Genomic DNA, 9,307 nt, shown 5'->3' on the forward strand with positions numbered 1-9,307 from the left:
ATGGCCTGCTAAATCTGAGCTTGCTCAATTACATTCCCAGGCCCATCGCTAAAAACTTAAGTAGCTTTAATTAGTTTTTATTGAAAAGCATAAATAATGTAAGTATTGACTCTCTTGGATTTAAATTTCAGTTATTGGAAATACTAAGGCATCAAGGCATTTTCATTACCGCCTGAGTGTCTGGTGAATCACGGCAGGATGGCTTTTTAAAGATATCCTGTAAAAGTTCCCTGATCTGTTATATGAGGCCCCACTAAAAGCCACATTGTCCTTGTAATTGTGAGCTTAACAGGTTCAATCTGTTCGGATGTGGGCCTCAGGAGGAGAAGAGAAAAATCTAGATTTCTATTTGCTTTAATTCTCGGACCTTGCACACCACCATACCCCTTGGTCAACATTTCTGATTCCTGGGGGTTCCCGTTGGTATGCTGCAGGACTGGCTAGAGGCAGCAGCTGTCGGGGTGTCAGCCAGATGTCTCCTTTGAGGGACATTCTTCACTCCCACCGCTGCTGATAGCTCATCTGTGTTCCAACCGGTCCTTTGGCCATAGGTGCAGTCTCTGAACCTCACGTGTGGTTAGGATGTTAGAATTAAGCTTTCTCATTCTGAATCTGAGTGTGCTTCTGACTCTTCCACCTCAGGTATTCAAAGTTGATGCATAACCATCCAAAGTCATTTTAGCACTGGGCTGCCCAACCACCTGCCAGATCTGTCTTGCTCCGATTTTCCCCGTGGAACACTCAGGTCAACTCTGAAGACTTGCCCATCGTCCACAGTGTCCCTCGCAATAGGACTCCTTTTCCGAAGAGCTTGTGCATGTATCTTGGAAATAAATACAATATCAACTTGCAAGAAAAAATTCAGCATAGAAAATCACCGTCAGGCAGTAGATCTGTCTCTTGTCTTCGCAGCCCAGGAATCAGTCTGTCGTGAAGGAAGGCGGCATGCGGAATTGCTCTGATAAACTAGCCTATGCTTTCACAGATGAGTCTTTCTTTCCAAGCTGCACACACATGACTTCTCTGAAGATGGAGCCAGAGAGATTTCACAAAGACGGCAGAGTTTATGGAAAAAAAGGCACGATAAATCCCTATCTTTTCTCAAAAAGAACTGATAAGCCGTGTTTTTCTTGCTTGCAATTTTGGAGCTGGACATCTGTAACTCATTAATTATCCACAACTGTCATTCAGATCAATTAATTGAAAGAATTAAGGTACATTATAAGGATAAAAATAAATTTACTTTCTGTCTTATTTTCTTTTCAACTGAGAGCTGCGTCCGACTACAAAGCTGTTTAAAATCTCTGTCTTAACCTATCACCATATTCCATATTTCCTGGGAGTCACTGTCTAGTATTCAGAGACTGAAAAAAAAAATGCAGCTTCTTGCTCAAAGCTGCTCTTTCTCCCTCTCCCTCTCCCTCCCCTCCAACTCTCTGCATTTTGTTATATTTTTTTTTCTTTCCCCCACCCCCAGTATCTCCCTTATCCCTCTTATTCCTTACCTCCACATAGAGGAGCTGTTGATGCTTTGGTCCTAATCAGAAATTATAGCAGACAACAAGAAAAATATTTACATTTTGAGTTATAAATTGAATTCTTAAAAAAAAAAAAAGAAAGAAAGAAAGGACCCTTCTTGCCTGGCTTATCTCTGAGAGAGAAAGGAACTTATGTGCCCTCCGGTTTTACTCTAGTTTTCTCATCTTGCTTAGGTTTCTGTGTGAAGTTGACCAAACTTCTGGCACTCCTGCAGTGGATTCCTTCAGTGCCTTCCCCATGATCCAAATGTTAGAATTGTTCAGTTCAGCATGTGCTGAAATCAACAGAACCATCGTCTGTGAACTAACTAATCATAGTTTGGTAAAATCGGATTGTCCTGTTTTGGTAAAATCAGATTGTCCTGTTTTCACCTTGTTCTAAAATAGTATTTATTGTGTGGTGCCTGGGCGGCTCCATCAGTTAAGTGGTCAGCTCTTGGTTTTGGCTGAGGTCATGGTCTCGGGGTCATTAGATCAAGCTCCTTATCAGGCTCTGCGCTCAGTGTGGAGTCAGCTTGTCCTTCTTCTGCTCTTCCCCCTGCTGGTGTTCTCTCTCACTCAAAAGTAAATTTACAGGGCACCTGGGTGGCTCAGTGGGTTAAGCCTCTGCCTTTGGCTCAGGTCATGATCTCAGGGTCCTGGGATAGAGCCTGCATCGGGCTCTCTGCTCAGCAGGGAGTCTGCTCCCCCCACCTCTGCCTGCCTCTCTGCCTACTTGTGATCTCTCTCTCTGTCTAATAAAATAAATAAAATCTTAAAAGGAATAAATTTACAAAAAATAGTGTTTATTAGGACCCTTGTGAACACTGGAAGTACCAGGTAATCTTGGAAATGGAAATCATCGTGGAATTATAAGAATGTTAATTGGGGATCCTGGTTTTTAAACATATGTACTATAAGGGCACCTGGATGGCTCAGTCAGTTAAGCATCTGCCTTCTGCTCGGGTCATGATCCTGGAGTCCTATGATCGAGCCCCGCCTTGGGCTCACTGCTCAGCAGGGAGTCGTCTTCTCCCTCTGCCCTTCATCCCACTTGTGCTCTCTCTCTCTCTCTTTGGCTCTCTCTCTCTCTCTCAAGAAATAAAATCTTTAATCTTTTTTAAAAATAAAAATATGTGCCATACACATGAACACACACGTACCATATATAATGTGCATTTATAATATATGTACTATTTGTTATATGTACTATGCTTATATACTGCTTGTCTTGATGAATGAAAAAATGAATTCCTTTCTCCCCAGTCTTTCCAGGGATGAACATACCTTACCCTCTGGTTTGGCCGCAGGGCCCTGAATTAGCTGTGGAACCTGAAGGCAAATCTGGGAACCTTGGAGCATGAGCGTTTAGCACAGCAGGTCTTCCAAGGGTCCTGCCTTACCACGTGAGCCATACTAGGTAACAGAGGCTTAAAGCTTCTCCGACAGTCCCTAGGGAGACCAGGATGATTTTTGAGTTGGGAACAGCCATGATTTAGTTCTGTGTTTAGCAGCAGTGTGGAGGGTGGCTTGAAGTCCCTATGAATGTATATTCCTAATGTCCCCAGGTTCACCCCAACTGTGTTCAAGACACTGCAGTATCCCACATGCCTTGGTTCCAACAGCTTACTGGTTGCAGTCTTACTGACCTGGGATTGTTGGTTCTGTGTCTTCAATAGGACATTGCATTGTCCTATGATGGAGTGGTTGGGATAGTCCCCATATCATGGAAGTCTCTTGTTGAGTATCTCCTAAGACTAGTGTCCACTCAGCTGGTCCATCATTATCCATTTATTTGTTGATTCATTCCAGAGCTGTTTACTGAGCTCCAATTACATGCCAGGCACTTGATGAGGCACTTGGAACAGATGGGAACACACCCAGTCAGTAAAGAGAAAGTGCATCAAGGCTGAGGGGAAGTCTGCAGCCCTTAAGGTCCCTCCAGGAAACCATGCATATCAGAAGGTCTCTGGGAAGGAAAGAAGTGACCGAGTCATAGGAGAAGGATGCAGGTAGAAGCTGTGAGAGAAAGATAGAGAAACAGATGGAGCAAAACGATGGGCTATGTGAAAGCCAGTGTTTGGGGCAGTGCTGGCCTTTGGTTTGATTCAAAGTATCAATATATGTGAAATTATTTTAAGAAAAAATATTGTGTTCTAGGAACTTAATAGTTGTGTTTTCCTTTTTTCCCCCAACAACCATTTAGTATGTCTTATAACCATAGTTGAAATAGCCATATTTAAAATGAGAATTGATTATGCCATTGATTTACACAAACCCCCAGTGAGGACACTAAAAGAATTTATTTAGAGACCAAAGCAGGTTATGAATATTTCCCCACTAAAATGTAGGGGAATGTAGGAACATATTAAAAAAATAAAAAACAGAAATCCTCTTCTGATGGATCTATAATTGGTCTAGTTTCAGCTAAAGCAGATTGAGATGGAAGCATAATAAGTATCTTTCAGAGAAGAACTAAAAACTTCATGTGAATAATAATTCATGAAAAATGTTTACAGAGCATAATTTATTTGCAAAGCACTGGGTTCTTGTTGTGGAAGTGAAAAAAAAAAAAAAAAGATGACCATTGATGTGGTATAAAAAGATGACCCCAAGACCTCCAAAAGCATTCCAAGAGAGTTGTAGAAAAGGAAGTCATGTGACACAGAGATTATGGATTCTAAGAAACTTAAGGCCACGTGGGGATGTCAACGGGAAGCAGCAAACCTGTCAAGGTGCTCTGAGAACACTTCCTTGTGCTTTTGGGTAGTATAAGTTTATAGACATTAATCTCTCCCTGTCTCTTTCTCTCCCTTCCTTTCTTCTCTCTGTATCAAGAGCACAGAGTTTGGAGGAGGTGACTGAGGCATAATTAGCCTGGAGAGAAGAAGTTCTCAAGGATTTTTGCAAGTTCAGCATAGCTGGCTGCAGGACTAGGTCATTGAGTCTGCCTGTTTTGGAATCAGACAGATTCATGATGATGTGGAAGAACCTGCTCTGGGCAACCAGAGAGAACTGAATTCAAATTCCAGCTCTCCCATTTACAAGCCGTGTGACATTGGGCAGGACACATGATTTCCCTGACTTCCGGCTTCCTCACTGTGCAGTGGAGATGACCACCCCATTGTGAGAATATACGTGAAGTTCTTCTGCGCAGCAAGAGCTCAGCAGGGGTAGGTCTCCTCTCCACCAGCAGCCGCTGGCCACATGTCGCTTTCAAATACTTGAAATGTGGAAATTTCCATCACACATGGACATGATGTTGTTTGAATATATTGGATTCAATTAAATCTATTAGTCAAATGAATTTCTCCTTATTCCTTTTATTTTATTAAATGTGTCTACTAGAAAATTAAAAATTACATATGTGGCTCTCGTTTATGTTTATTATATAGATATTCTAGATATTCTCCTTATTTGAAGGGGGCTGATGTCCTAGGTACCTTTAGATGGGAACAGTGATCAGAACTCCCAAGGAATTTGGTACTAAGGTGGGAGAATGATCTGGAGGAACCAGGGGTATCAAGGGGATTGTAGGAAGAGGGGACAGAGGAGAGGTGGCAGGAGTGTGAAGCAATAATTGGAAAATGAGAACAAATAATTTCATTGATGTCAGCTGAGGGGGAAGGCACAGCCCTGCATTTGGGGGGAAGAAGTTTCTTCTTTTCTCTCACGGAATTGGAGTAAGTTAGTGTATTTGTATCATTGGGAGATTGAAGTGTGTTTTTGGAGAGTCCTGAAGAGATCCTGTTGGCTGATCTGCCAACAAGATCAACACCCTGTAATCTAAACTGTAATCTAACACCCTGTAATCTAACTTGTAGGCAAGTTACTAGTAGGTAAGACGCACAGAAGAGGTGCAGAGCAGGTGGAGGCAATCCATGGTCCAGTGACCCTCCCACGGACGGTCCCTGAGGCTCCATACCCTGGGACTCCTGCACTGTGCTCACACAGAGGGTCCCTGTTCCCCAACACGACCCCCTGGGGTCTTAGCCAAACTGCCCTGTATACTGCCCAGTATACTGCCCAGTATACTGCACTGTAGAACCTTTATTGGCTTGTGGGGAGAGACTGGTCCTAGTTTTCTCTTTAGACTGCACACTGAAACATTATTTTAGGAGCTCTAAAGAACTGTGCAAAAATTAGATTATAGAAAAAAATGTCGTGAAAATATCTAATTACAGTTAAATTTGAAAAGCCCACGTGGAAGGCCAGAGCGGGGGGTGAAATTGAGAAGAGAGAAAAAGATGGACTTTAGACCTAATGCAGGTTGGTTTTTAGGCTCAATTGGGATGTTTACTTCTAGAGTTTTCAACATTTTATTGCCATTTTTTCCCCTCTTGCAGCTTGAAGTCAGTATGATTCTCTCAAGTGCAGGTGGCCGGCTTTGGCTTATCTTGCTTGGATAGCTGGCCATCAGGAATCTGCTCAGAGGCTTCCTCTGTAACCTTCACTGTCCCACACTCTTCATCGCTCTCAGCTGGACTTAGCCTGGGAACTCGGTCCTTGATTGTGACTCCTCTTTACCTCCGTGGGATCTTTGATGTGGAAACCATTACGTATGCGATTTTTTTTTTTTTTTTTGGTTTGAATTTTGGTTAGAAGCTTGTGTCTGTGCCAACACCCTGTAATCTAAAAGCAGTGCCACAAATAGAACTGAGAGATAAAATACAGCTGAGATGTATCAGAAATAATCGAAGTTTGCAGCAATGGAGGAAGTGTTGGGGAGGCACCAAGCAGTAAAAAAACAAAAAAACAAAAAACAAAAAACAAAAACCCGAAACCAAAAAAAACCCCCAGGAAGTTGCAGGAATGGAGTTACACTGGTTATTTCAAGGAGAATTAAATTGTATTTGTGTAGTAAAACTAGTTGCCTCAAATTTGCTGGCTCTTTGCACTTCTGACTTTTTCTGCCTTGGACCATCTGCCTTGAGAACCGTGGACTGCAATGACTTCCCCGACTTCTCTCTACGTAGAAGAAATTAAAGTGATAAATTAGGATATGAGCTTCAGCCTTTTTGCAAAAGATCACCCAGCTGTCCCACCAATGGCAAGTGGCATTAATTTTTTATGACTGTTGACAGATGTGCGCACTACCATACCTAGGCAACAGGAGCCTGAGCTCTGGAAGCAGGGAGAGCACCAGATGGGAATCACGCTGGGACCACTGACTGGCTGTCCAGGGAGCAGCTTCCTAGCCTCGCTAAACAGGAGGTCTAGAGTTGTGAAATGGAGCTAATCTGACCTCTACTCCCAGGTGTTTTTGAAGATGGGATGAAGATGTCTTCATGAAATACAATGCCCAGTGCTTGGTGGACAAGACTTCTGGAGAATCTTGATTGTTCTTCCTTAACTCTGTTTTATCTGTCACCCGTAGATTCTAGGCATGGCCAGATGGGGTTAGGGATAGGTGTGCTGTATGTGTGTGTATGTGTGTGTGAAGTGAAACTTCTTCAGTGAAAAAGGAATCTGTTACCTTGAACTTATTCATAAGTTATTTGACACAAGGGAGTTAATTGGGCCAAATGATCATATATAAGTGTGAGGTTTGGTATATCCTTATGACGTAGGCATGAAAGTGGGATAGACTTCTAAGACCTGTGTAGGGAGCCTGCTTCCACATCCCCAGGTTCTGGGATCCCCCTGGTACTGTGAGCCTTGAAGGCACTGGAGTAACAAAGAAACTGGTTAGAGCCAATCAGTCCTTTGGCTGGTGCCCTTGAAAGAAACTGAGTCACTGTGGGTAACGGTGAAGTTCAAGTGAGTCTTCCTGCCATGTACAAGCTCATAAAGGTTTGGCAAGGGATGTCTCATGTCACAGTTTTGCCATCTCCAAATGGGATATTAACAAGTATCTCATAGTTATTTGTCGTGAGAATTAATGACTTCGTCATGCACGATACCTCTCAACAGAAGAAGCTAGGCTACTATTGTTATTGCTGCCAACACTATTATCAACATTATTATTACATTTCTACCTTCAAGACCCCTGAAGCTACCTTGATTTCAGTCCTTTTGTGATCCTGATTTCCATCCTTCCTTTTGATCTTGTTCCCACTTGATGTCCTTTCCAAGATTCCTAATTACTCAGAAAAATTTTTCTCCCACTGACTCTTATAAGACACAGATGTTTGATTAGAAAAATATTAAAATGCCTTTCTACCTATGCCCAAGTGTTATTTACTGTGATTGACTGATGGTTTTCTGTACCAACTTGAAGACAATCTTTGAATTTCCTTTATTTAAACTATCAAAGGCTGGTCTTCTTGAAGTTACTTTTATTGTGGTTTCCCTACTTGTTATTTCTTTAGTCTTCATTCCTAAATTCCATAAAAAGAAAAGAAGCATTCTTCCCTAAATGGCTCCCCATCATCTAAAAACAACTCCATTTATTCATGTTAAGAACCGTGGAGTCATTGTCTCATTTTTTTCACTCCTGCCATACAAGATCAAATGCAGCCCAGGTCCCTGGTAGCCTACCCAACCATACCTTCTAAGTCTCTGGTCTCTCCTATCCGGGGCCATGGTTATCGCTGCCCTGCTTCCCTCCCTGGCCTTTTGTGCACGTTGCCTTCATCTAAATGCTTGCTCTCTACCTGTCAGTATGTTCTTTCCCTGGCTCCATGAATAAAAGAGCTTTTCCTTTTTTACTCATGTATCTCCATTATGCACAAGTGCTCTTGACACATAGTAGATGCTAAATAAATATTTGTTGGGTGGATGATGAGAAAACGATTACAGCTTACATTAAATTATTCCAGAGTTATACACCTATCACCTGGCAGACTGGGGAATTAGACCTATGTCTGCCTGGCCCCATAACCTTATGCTTTGTTTCGTGCAATTAATAAAATAATTTGGGATGTTACCACTTTTCTAGTCTCTGAATTTATCTTTTCTTTGAAGCTTTGATAAAATCACTTAAAAAATCATCTGGATTAATGCCTTATTTTTTGGAATAGTTACAGATTCGAATACTATAATTGTTACAGGACTTCTGGTTTTCTAATTCTTTTTGAGTCAGTTTTTCTAAGCTACATTGTCTAAGAGGCTATTTCTTCCAGGTTTTCATATTTATGGTTATAAAGTTGTTTAAAATTATTTTGGGGGCCCTAGACCATTCTCTAGTTCAGTGATTCACTAGGGGAGTCACACTCCTCCACATAAAGCTTTCTTCCCAAATAGGATTTATTGCAGCATGGGATATAGTACAGCAGAAAGAGCATACTTGTGAAGTGAAGACTGGAAGGGCAGTCACAGGATCTAAGCAGTCCCTCCCCATGGGGGTTGCACGGGTATGCTTTCCCTTCTAGCTGCAAGCCCCAGAGACAGATGTGAGATGTGTTCTCACCCAGGGAAGCCCACTTGGGTCTTGGGATCTTGAGTGCTTATAAAGTCTTAAAGTGGCTCTACAGCCAGCCATGGTGCTAATCCCCAAACAGGTGCCCTGGTTAATTTTTCTTGATCATTTTAAATGAGGCAGCCAGCCCGAGACTTCCTGATCCACTGCCTTGGACACAAAGAACAGCACCCTAACCCTAACCACAGACTGCCTGAATATTCCAGGGATTAAGCCCTCAGCATTTGACCCTGGGACAGTGCCAGGGCTCCAGGTGTCCTCAGAGAGAAGCAAGAATTGAGAAAATCAGATCTGCTGTGTTCTCTCTTTCTTCACAGCAATACCGATTTATCCTTGTTACCACAGCATTTATAATTTTCTTCTAACCTTGTGTTGAAGTCTTCTGCTTAATCATTTCTGCTAGAACTTTATATTCATTTCAAATATATGC

This window comes from Mustela nivalis, assembly GCF_964662115.1.
Source record: "Mustela nivalis genome assembly, chromosome: 12".
Classification (NCBI taxonomy): domain Eukaryota; kingdom Metazoa; phylum Chordata; class Mammalia; order Carnivora; family Mustelidae; genus Mustela; species Mustela nivalis.